Below are 13,222 nucleotides of genomic sequence, written 5' to 3' on the forward strand. Positions count from 1 at the left end.
TAGTATATATTTTACATGTTCAGACTCATCAATATTTCTTTTTTCTAAAATCTAAATTAAACGTTATAAAATCTATATTAATTATTTATCTTATTTTTATTGATTCTGGATAAAATAATATAATTAATAGAGGATTTAATAAAAGATAAGAGTTAGAAGTATAAATAAAATAAAAGATAAAATCAGGATTAAGTAGTAAGAGAATACTAAATATTTTATCCAAATCTTTACTGACAAAATTTTATGTCTAACGATATTGCTATTAATTACTGCAGTATTTATGATAAATAAATTAAGGAACTAAATAAATTGAATATTATATTCGGAATTTTCTACTTAAGGAAACGTCATTTTTAACTAATTAAAAACGTATTTTGTCTTAATTGAAAAAATAAGAGTAGTTAAAAGTAATAAGAGATAATTAAAGACAGAAAAATTACGACTTTCTCATTAAAGAGTAAAAGTCAAAATAATAACAAGGATAGGAATCAACCTCATATTTTCTTTATTTCTTTTCTCGTCTGTTACGTAACATATTTTTCAATATCTTTTAAAAAATATATTTTGAGAGACATGAATTTTTTATATTTATTTTCTTTTTACTTTTTTATTTTTATAAATATTTACTTTTTTATGACTATTTTACTTTTTTACTATATTAAATGAATGTAAAAATGTATTCTTTTATTGTTAACTTATTTTTTTCTTTTTTTTCAAATAAATTTGATCTAAAATACTTAAAAATCATTGAAAACGATAGCTTCAGCAATTTATGTTTTTATGTATAAAATGCTATAATTATTGATAATATATTTTTTCAATATTGTCTCTATTATTTTTCTTACTGTGACATATTTTAATATTGTCTCTTCCCTTTGTTGGTGTGTGTGTTTCCACTATTCTCGATGCCAAAAATTTCAAGCTTTGGTAAGATTTTTTCCTTTTATTTTTGGTTCAACTTTGGTGTCACTTTCACTCACTTAAATAATTTAGTCCATTTTTCAAAAGAAGCATCTACAAGCAACTTGATCACTTTCCCTGTCACTTTTAATAAAAGTATACATATATTTTTAAATTATATTCTTTATCGATGCTAATCAGAATGTAATTTCATAAAATATTTTAATCAATAAGAGAAGTTTTTGTCAAAGTTATAATAGATATGTACTTCATAAAGTTGACTAACACTAATTATGTTTTTATTTTCTTACTTTATACTTCTTTACACTTTTACTTTTTTACATTAAAAACAAATTAAATTTTAATTTAATTAAAATTAAAAGAAAAGATAATTTTAATTTAATTTAATTAAAGGATGTAATTGGATGATAATTTGAAATTAGTATAAGATACGTGCAGAAAGAGGGTTCTATAGTATTCAAGGTAGATCGAAACAAAAGTAATTGGTATCAGAAATTAAAGTAGATGATGACTATGTTTGTGTCCCTCTCTGAAAAATCTAGGTTTGAAAATCGTCCACATTACTTTTGGATATAAAAAATCTTATATCTCATTTTCAAACCAACCCTAGATTTTTTTATAGTACAAACTGTAAATATTTTTCATGAATATACACATTCTAATTCTATCTTATATTGTATACATTTCAATTCAAATAAAATATTTCCTTTCTATATATTAATAGAAAAACACGTACACTAAACGTATGTGTTTCTTTTTTATTTTAATTACTTGATTTAATTTTAAAAAACTAATTAAATTTAAATAAGTAATCATTTTAAAGAATAAAATGATAAGATAATTATTTTAATTTTAAAATACTAAAATTTAAATATATATATTATGACAAAAATTATAAAAATGAAAAAAAAAATCACAACATATTATGTAACAGCGTAAAATTTCTATATCTTCCCCTTTGTAAGATATTTTTTTATAGAAAAAATCATTTTAACTTTCATAAAATAATAAACATGATTGTGATTAATTTTGGGGATTCATGGGACTTGACAATGTTTTCCAGCCCATTCTGTTATCTGAACTTAAAACGCAGTAACCACCAGGCCCACTAATTTACAGCCCTATCTTTTTTCAGGTCCACAACAATTAATAGCCTATCTTTTTTAGGGTGTTTGCTCCTTCCACCACCACATCTTTCTCCCTCCATCTTCCCTTTATTATTTTGCTCCTAAGTAAAATTTTATTTTTAGGGTTATTATTTTTTAATTTTACCCATTCACAACCTATTCCACTAATAACCTATTCTAGTCCCCTAGATAAGTAAAATATTTTTCTTTCATTTTAACATTATAGTTCTTCCTCTTTTTCTTTCGTTGCTGTGAGATACAAGTTGCAAAGAATTATGAAGCAGTCTCCCTCTCGTGGTGCAGTGTGGCTCTCGTGGTGCAGTGTGTATGGTGCTTCCTCCAGATAAGTATTCGAATAGACCTTCAAATAAAACCCTAAAATAAAAAATGTAACCTTTAAACGGTGACATCCTTCAACGGATGTCAACATTCGTTTAAGGTAAAACGGATGTCGACATCCGTTTTTCCTTAAACAGATGTTGACATCCGTTGAAGGATGTCACCTCCGTTTAAAGGTTACGTTTTTTATTTTAGGGTTTGTTTTATTAGTTTATTTTTTATTTTGGAGATATTTTAATAATTTAATTTAAATGTTTTGATTTATTATTTTTGAATATATTTTTAATGTATTTTAATAATGTAAGGAAAATGAAGAAGAAATTGGAATTAAAGAAAATTGAGAAGGTGGAGGGAGAAAAGTGTAGTGGTGGAGGGAGCAACATCCTCGAAAGGGGCCAAATGTTCAATTGGATCCTACGTTTTTTTAGAAGTTCAATGTTGTCCCAACTTGTGTAAAAAGTGTGCAATTAAATCCTTTTTAGTAACGACGTTAATTTTTTAACGAGCCAGCTGACAGGATGTACTGAAGTTTGCAACTTGTCTAGGGAAGGTTAATACGTGGCTGTGTGAGGTTAATAAGTGGTTGTGTGAGGGTAAACGTGTGTAACCTAGTGGTGGCGCACGTGCAGCGGAGGCAAAACCCTCCATGGGTTGTCGTTCTCAAATGCGGAGAAGAGGGAAACGGCCCCCTTTTGCGAACAAAGAAGAGAAAGAGATGGGAGAGCTTAGCGCTTTGCGCCGCAACTCGCGACGGTCGTCGTTGGCGTCGGCAGCAGCGACGAGGACGCAAGATGGGAGATGCTCTCACGCGTGGAGATGAGCGAGGAGGAAAAGGGGATCTGAGGCTGTGGCCAGCGGCAATGGTTCCGGTGGCGCTTGAGGTCGCCGTCGACGCCGAGATCGGTAGGGGTGGTGGCGCGGTGGCTGGTTCGAAGAAGTGGCGCGGTGGCCGTCTGGGTGGAGGTTAGCGCCTCCGGTATATTGGAATCTCACCTGGGTTCTAATTGATGCATTCACACCGTTAGCAGTTGGATTCCAATTCTAAGATGAGCAATTCTCACTCTGAAAATCATGCAAGTGATTTATTCTTTGTAATTTCATCAATTAGTTAGTTGTCTGTAGTAGCCTAGTTGGTCTGAAAGATAGAATTATCTATATGCAGGATGAATTATCTTAGAATTCTTTGTAATTCTAAGATGAGAAATTCTCACAGGCATTAAATGTTCATATTTGAAACTTAATCACCGACGATTGTTTGTAATGATTTATTGTAAACTCAATATTCTAAGTACTGGAAATGATATTTCTTGAGCTGCTGAAGAACGAAAAGGCCTTGGGCTGTTTCTGATCCCGATTTCAAAAAAAAAAGAAAAAAAAAACATTGCCATGTAAGAACATTGTTGCCTCACACAACCATGTTGTAAACCCTAAACACAGCCACGTGGTAACCTTCCTCAGACATGTTGCAAACTTCAGTACACCTGTCAGCTGGCCCGTTAAAAAATTAACACCGTTACCAAAAATGATTTAATTGTACTCTTTTTTCACAAGTTGGGACCACATTGAACTTCTTAAAAAATGTAGGACGCAATTGAACATTTACCCTCTTTCGAGGGACCAAAAGAGATATTAAACCTAAATTAAAATAGTAAAATAGTAAAAATAAAAAAATTTAATCTGAGGATATAATTGGAATTAAAGAAAATTAAGAAGGTGGAGGGAGAAAAGTGTAGTGGTGGAGAGAGCAAGACCCTCTTTTTTATTTATCTTTTGCTTTTAATAATAAGCATGTTCAGATAAGTTTCTTTCTAATAATTTTAAAAATATAAAATTAATTTATCTATTAATTAAAGTTAATTAATTAGTAAAAAAATTACTTAACATTCGAAAAAAAATTATTTACAAAAAAGTAAAATTAGAAATACACATAAGTTACTCTATGCATACCAATTTTTTTGTCCTTCTCTTTTATACATATTGATTTGGACAACTTGAGATTTTGGTAAATTAATAAATCATCAATTTAGTTTTTAAGTGACATTCTCTCTCTTAATAAATGTAAATGATTGATAGTAACGATATGGAGTAATTCTTGTCTTTTTCTCTTTCTTGAAGTCTATCTTATGGAAAAAATAATAAAGAAAGAAAGCAACACCTAATACATTGATGTAAATAGATATTGTTTTGTGTATATGCATATCTTTCGTTTGCATTTTAATGGGAATTGGTTCTTTTTTCAGATAAATTCCTCTTTTTTTCTTCTTTACTATATCAACCACAAAATATATATCACCTTACCTTATTTAGATGAAAAGGAAAAGTGTGAAAGAAATGAATGCTACAATATTTGATAGTAGAGAAGGAAGGGAATAAGAAGCAATTGATTTTCATGCTCTCATATATTTTTGAATTATTTAAAGAGAAAGAAAAATTAGGAATGTAAAAAAACAAAATAAAATAGAAAAATAATGAAATAATATTAAAATTTCATAAAAAAAATTTCTTGCTTATGGTATTCATGTATACCAAATAAATGCTGCTTACCGAAATCAAGATCGTTACATACTTTTAAAGATAGATTTTTTGAATAAACTATTTATAAAAAACATGTTTTGTAATAGTGAAAGAGTTTGGAAAGAATAGTAGAAGATGTTGTGGGTTTAATTTCTTTCATTATCAAAACTAACCACTAACATTTGTCCGATAAAAAAAAATGTACATATAACACAAATTAATTAATAAAATCATGTAATTTGAACAAATAATTATGACTTGAACTTGAACAAAATCATGCAGTGAATAACCTTCACTCTTAAAATTTATGAAATTTTATTGCTCAAGTTATGTTTATGCTACTTAAGGAATATGTAGAATTATCAAAATAGGTTTATTCTCGCATGATCAATGTAATATCACTTTTTTAAATTAGTTATATGTTGTACCATATGCTTTAAACATTTACAATCATATACCATCACATTAATTTTCAAAATCAATTAAAAATAATGTGATTTAAACCACATAAATTAAATTTTTCATACCAATTTAAAAATTCTATTTAAAAAACTGTTTGACCAATGTCTTAATAAAAAAATAGTTTAGGTATTTATTTATAAAATTTCAAATAGTCAAAACCTATCTAAACCTGGAAAGTTAATTAAATTCTCACTATCAATTTAACTAAACAAGCTACGTTGCATTTGTGAAACTTGAATTTGACGCATTTAACTAATAAATTCGGTTAATCTTGTGTTTTAATTTGTTTATTTAATGAAACAAACCAAATTGGATTAATCAATCAATGAACCAGTGAAATTTGAATATTAAACGAATACTTTAAAGTGATAATTTATGTAGCAGCCATTACATGTAAAGTTGATTAAAGGATTTTTCTCATGACATGATTACTCAAGCCTCGTTGGTTTTATATGGTGTAATACATACATATACACACATATACATACATACATATATACACACATATACATACATACATATATATATATATATATATTCCCAACAGGACAGAAGATATTATTGATCAATTGAATTTTTTTAAATCGTGCAAATTAGGATGAGATAGTCAACCTGGAATCTTTTTTGTCATCTAGGAAGATTTTTGTGCCAACTTTTCCTCTTTTCTCAAAGATTACCATCTTCACAAATTTCAGCAAAAGGATTAAGTTAGATTAGATTTATTAGTGCAAAATTAAAAATTTATTAGTGTATAATATTACATGTTTGGTATTTTAAATATATTGGTAGTTATACATATTGTATTTTATCAGGTTCTATCTTAACCGGTTGAATTAATTTCTATACATTATTATTGAACTAATTCAACAAAACAATTAATTAGACAAATAAAAATTGTATCGTTTTATAGAAAAATTTGTCTTATCGTTTCAGTTATCAATCGATCGTACATTATTAAGAGTATTTGTCGATATTAATACAAATCAATTTGGTAATCACGATCAAAATATAATTGAATAATAATTAAGTTACTGGTAAGTAAAAGTTTATTATAATTTTATAAACAAGGAATCTAAATAAATAGTTAAGATAATTTATTGTTGTGTTTAATACTATAATAATCCAATTACTTAAGAATCAAAATATCTTTTGCACATATATTATGGAAAGAGTTGTTTACCGAATGAGACATGGAATTTAACAATAAAGAGAAAAAGAAATATTTGTTTACCAAATGAAACATAGAACTTAACAAGGAAAGAACGAGAGAAAAAAATTGAGAACCGAATCAATCAAAAATTATTATTAGTACTTGATAATTCACTAGAAACTTATATAATGTATTGTATATTTCAATATTTACAATAGCTTAAAAGAGTCTATACACTTAATAATACATTTTTTTAGTGATTTGTACGCTTTTTATTTCAAATATAAATTTTTCTAATATTTATGTAACTCGAAGTCTACTAGAAAATTGCAAACGATCATATGCAAAAGTTGGAACTGTTTACAAAGAGAAAAATGATAAATGAGCAAACTATTTAAAAACAAAAATCATAATCCTTAGGATAAGCTCTGATATTATAGCTGAAGGTGAGTTTAAATTTAATTCATATCCACAAAATGAATTTATAAAGTAAAAATTGTCCTTATTTATAAATTATAAATTGACTTAACATATTATAAAAATATTATGAATAATTTAGTCCAAGTTAAATGTTGTATTCTTGATACTGACATTTTTAATAATATTTGTTATCAAAATGTTAATTTTGAGCCTATCTAAAAATATGCTTGATTAACTTAAAAGTGTATAAAAAGTAATATCAATATCCAACATGATTCAAATAGATAATGATAATGTTAGAACGATAAAATCGATATCCAAGGCGATGAATTTAATTAATTGATTAATTCCCACATAAAGCTTAATTATAACGAAATATTGTAGGGTCAAAATGGCACGCATGAGACAAGTAGCATCAAAACACAAAGATTAATGCTTTTTCTATGTCTCTTTTAGGTTATGCTAAACAAAGTTGGCTGTTTCATGATGAGACTTTGACAACTGTCTCAATTTCTTTCGTAATTTTCAAAATAATAACGAGAATTAATATTAGAAGAATTAAAATTAGAAGAAACAGACAAATAAACTTTTTTTCGTTACATTTTTCTAAAAAACAAAATCTCATTCCTTCGAAGAGAAACATATAACACTAAATTCAGAAGCTCATGATATTTTGTTGTTTTTAGTGCTAAAGGCAATGAAAGTGTCTTCGTTGATTGTGGTGGATAACCTTTGTGCCAAAAGCCTCGAACTAGGAACATAAAAGCAACAAAGAATCACTGATTTTTATTGTTTTTCTGAGAAAGATCCTACAAATGTTCCATGAGTCAAATAACACAGAAAGAAAAAAAAAAAGTTCCTCTAACCACGGGTAGAAATAACAGTAGAAAAAAAAATTATTAGCTGTTGGTCATCATAAGTTAAATTACTGACTTGAGCATTGAAATGTCTTTTATAGATATTCGTCCATACAATTTGAAGTTTGAATATCGAGAACATGAAAAAATTTGACTAAGTGTGCTAAAAAATAACCTAAATTGATCCGGAAAAAAGTATAAAAAAGTGTTTGACAGATATTCTCGACTCCATGTCAGAAACAATTTCTATAATTTTCATTTTCAAACTCTAAATTTAATTTTGATGAGATTTTGTTTAATACACCCTTCTTTACTAATACTATTGAATTTGGTACGAGATAATATAGTAAAAAGAACATTTTCAATGAATAACTCAAATTTAACCAAAAAAATAGTTATGTAAAATTAAATCAGGTCTATACTCACTGTATAAGAACTCGAAGTTTCAATATACCCTTGCAATGAATTTTAGTTTTCTATTTTTGAAATAGAATAGTCACTTTTAACAATCATCCATATCAATGTTCATCACTTTACCATCAAAGTTGACCAATCTTTGATAAAGCACACACTACCTCAATATGATCAAACCTTAGCAACAGTTAAGGTTTTTCTTTTAGACTCTTCTCGGCCGCATATTCCTTTCAAATATCCAACGTTCCACCTCCCACTACAAAATAAGCATGATATCATATTTTAATGTTAGCAATTGTGATTTTGTTATATAATAATAAATAATAATACATATATAAATCAGTTTGTGAGTATAATTATTGTCTGCAAGGTAACGTTAATTTCATTCAAGCATTGACTGACCCACCACTCATGCCTAATTGAGACCATATGATTTCGTGATTGACTTGTCACTTTGGTAGTAATTCGGTATATGCCATCCAAGTTCAAGATGTTCAACTTACCACGCAGCCTCGTGTAAACATGCATCTCAAATTTATAATTAGGGTCATGTTCGAGGAAATTGAACCCAATTATATCAAAATTTAATTGTATTAGAAAATTATGAGTTTAAGTACATTTTAATCTTAGTAAAACTAATTTATAAAACAAGTGTTTCGGGACGCCGAGTTAAAAATCACAATCAAAACACCTTTTTACATTTTTTTTAATTTTCGTCGTCTTTGTTATAAAGTTATTCTTAGTTCTTTGTCTTTAAACTTCAAAACGAGTAGGTGGTTAGCTGTTAAACGTTCAAGTTAGTTATATATGTCTGATTGATTATCACGGTAAAATATTAAATTCACAGTAAATGCAATCACTTACTTCCTTATTTTACAAATGTATTTATAAGTTTTAAAATGAGTTTTTAATTAAGATTGACCTAATCACGATAAAAAAAATCCAAAAATCGATAAATGCGTTTTACCTATAAATATGTTCAATTATTGTCCGGTTTACCGTAACTTAGGATTAGAAATTATCTTAAAATGTTTTTTAGAAAACATTGACCGTCGAGTGAATACTAAATCAGTCAGTCATATGATACAACAAGAATTATCTAAAAAAAATAATCTAAATTCATCATACTTTAATTAGTATTTTATACGTAAATTATATATTAGTTAATAGCTTGATATTATATCTTGATGATAATTAAGAAACACAATATATTAAATATATTTCATCATAATAAGGTCTAATATTACATTAAAAAGTGAATTAGAAAACGAATTCATATTTAAGTATTATCTTATATTAAATAAAAAAAAATTGAACATTATATAAAATAGCCTATAAATTATTTTAAAATTTTAAATTAAAAATAGTATCAGTTTTTTTATATAAGTTAAATTCATTGACTTTACCATGAATCTCCTAAAGGAAAACCGTAATTAATATGGAGAAATTGGTGTTATTGATCTTGATTCTAATCCACTGGTATAGTTCAGCACACTAATGAAAGTAGACTTTAGGGTATCTATATCATGCATCTCAAAATGTTAAAAATGAGAAATGAATTTACCTGATCGTTAAAGTATAATGGTACAAGGTTTGAAAATGTTGTTGGGCATGAGGAGGAACAGCATCCTTTTGGAGGAATCCAATTGGTAATTGATTTGATTTCATTTATGATTCCTTTATTTTTTCGACACTTTAATGATAGTTGTTTAGTATTGTGCCATGCAAACATCTTTTACCAACCAACATATGCGTGCGATTTTCCGGTCACTGGATATTATTAGTTTCTTATAACATTATTATTACTCATAATAATTTCCACAAATTGACTACGAACCGCATTCGTTCATTGTTGAATTGGAAAAAAAAAAGTTAATTAACTGATTCATAAACTCGACAATTATATTTCTTATAAATTGAGCAACTCATCGTAATTGATTTAAGGATAATAATACTTTAACAACATTTTTTTACAACATTTTAACACGATCTACGTGTCATTCTGTGATTGATTTATGTTAGTGTTTATGATTATTATTATTCATTATGAAATAATTTTGAACTAATCACATAATGACATGTAGATGATGATAAAATATCGTTAAAAATATATTCTCAAAATATTATCCTTGATTAAATGAGTATTTAAATTGATAAAAGTAAGATATTATTTTAAATTATTGTTTGTTGATTTGAAGTGAAAATAGTAAAGTAGGTGGTGAGTCTAGTAGTAGAGTAGAGAGTGAAGATTCTGCAGTGGCGTGGGTGGATCTTATTTTGAGGATTCTCTTGTGTGGTGCAGAGAAAATGCGTAGAATAGGTTGTCAGAAATGTACTTTGTGCAACCCAAAAGGGTGAAAGCTCGTGCAAAGACAATCACCACCACAACTACTTAGGTACTACCAGACCGGTTCATGCAGCCCGGTCAGGTTCACTTTCCTTTCACCTTTCTCATAACAATATTCTTTCTTCCAAATTTTTATTGGAAAGAGGAGAATATCAATCAAGACGATGCCTGAGCTACGCTAACAATATTAATCAAGTTTTAATAATGTCCAAGTATAATTGTACAGGTAATTAAATTGATTGGACATTTAAGACTTAACTATAATAACAGATCGATAACCGAAAACTGACTTGAACGTCTGAGTGTCTCTGATAGATACTGTTTGAACTTGGATTTTATTAAAAAAGTCTCTGATAGATACTGTTTGAACTTGGATTTTATTAAAAAAGATTCGACAAGATTGTATTAAAAAAGATTCGACAAGTGAAAAAAAAAAGATAAACTAAGATAAGTGACTGATTAAAAGTATGAAGATAACCTACATACCAAAACAGCATTTAAATAACTCAGTTTACAATAAAAAATTAATAATTCGACAACTTTACAAATTGAAAAGTTTGCAATCTAACGAGTTCGCAATTAGATAGGTTAACACTTTGAATTTATTCTAACAATATATCAATAATAAATAAATTTATAATATATAATTAAATATGAATCTTATTTTATATATTTGTTTTTTATGGTTGAGTTACATTTAGAATTTCTTTCTTAAAATTTCTAATGAAGATTTACATTTTTATTTAAAAAGTTAATGATAAAAAGGATAGTTTAATTTGTATTCATTTGTGATATTTTTATCTATTATAAAGAGGGGAGATTCATTACTTCGAAAGTATATTTATATAAGGTTTAACACATAACCTTAATACTCAATTGTTGTTGATTTTTTTTATATATAACTCAATTTTTTCATTTTTTCAATTCGTGAGACTTTTAACTTATATTTAAATGTATAATAGTCTTTCTCTCAAATATGAGTTAAGTTTTACTATAAATACCACAACATAAGAGAAAATATTTGTTCATACATCTATATCAACACACTTTTTATCTAATTCTGATTAATATTAAATCTTACTACAACGAAACATATTTATTTTTGTCTAAGTAAAATACTAAGATATGAATTGCTAACATTTTCTGGGATTGGTTTATTGGAAAAAAAAGTGGTAGTGTGAATAATGAAATAAACAAATTAAAAGAAACACATAGTTTTGTTTCTTTTAAGAATTACCAAATGAAACATGAAAAAGGCATATGAATAAATATTGTAAACTTTCTTGGATAATATTATAAATTATAATATTACACATCTTGCTTACATGTATTACATACATGTATGTTAGTTTACGTTGAAAATGTATTGGTGACATCGAACATTCATGAGAAAGAAAATATTGCAAACATAATAATGGTCACTCACAAACACTTTAACATTTAAATTACTAACAATTGTATACGTGAAAATCTTACATAGAATATAAATAAAACCAATTTACAATTTAAAATTGGATATAAACATTGTTTTACAAATCTGTTTTATAAAATAAAATTAAATTAACAGTGTGTAAAACAAAAAAGAAACAACATATATCAACTCCAAGTATTTGAGTGAACATTAAGTACTACTACGTACTTTTATATAATTTTTTACTCTTTATTTTTTTTACTTTTAATTTATTTTTAAAAGTAATAAATATTTTCTTCTTAAAAAAATTAATTTTTTAATTACTGTTGTTTTCATATGCTTAGTTCTTCTTTACACCTTCTGTTGTTTAGACTCTCCTATATTTTTATCGATCGGTTTCATGTTTATAACCGCTCAGTATTTTTTGTGACCGAACATTATCTTCTGTACGCTCGGTCTTGTACGCTCGTTATTTGTTTTTGGTTGTGCTGCTCGATCTTTGTTATACTCAGTCTGCATTCGGCCTCTACTGTTTACGATCGTTCAGTTTTTTTTTTTGTCACTTGGATTAGCTATATATATTGTAGTCTCTCTTTGTTTTTGTAAGTCAATATAGAATCACGGAATATTCAGATCTTTCTCTCTCTAGATTTTCTCTTCTCTTTTTTCTAGATTTTCTGTTTCTCTGCTTCACACTCGAATCCAACACTCTCTTTTATAAGTCATTCAAATCAAGTAAATAAACCTTTTATTCCTTCCTTTACGAAGATTCCTATCAATCAAAACTAACAAATATTTTTTATTTTACTTCTCTTCCATATTTCTGAAATTCAAATTTTATTTATTTAATTTCTAATACCACCAAAATATAAATGTTAGATATCAGGATACATGCGTAATAACACGATCTACTGACTTGCTATACATTAGGTCAGTAAAGAATTGATAGTTATCAGATATCAACAGATTTTTCTTAAAAAAATATGATTTTTTCCTTAAAAAAAATTGAAAAGATGAAAAGGTCTGTTATATCAATGAATGTGTTTGTATTGTTTGAATTTTAGAATGATTATGGTCGCATTTGAGGGGGCCAACATGTCTGTTAAAGTGAGAAGGTTCGTTTCAGCAACCAACCCACACTTTGGGCTAACTTTGGGAGTGGAAACCTAAGTGGAAACACTTCTTTTAGCTCCATTTTCTATTTTTAGTGAGAGTGACTCAAGATTTTCCCACTTAATTACTTACTTAATTTATTATTAA

Source organism: Vigna angularis, chromosome 7, assembly GCF_016808095.1.
Source record: "Vigna angularis cultivar LongXiaoDou No.4 chromosome 7, ASM1680809v1, whole genome shotgun sequence".
Taxonomy (NCBI): Eukaryota; Viridiplantae; Streptophyta; class Magnoliopsida; order Fabales; family Fabaceae; genus Vigna; species Vigna angularis.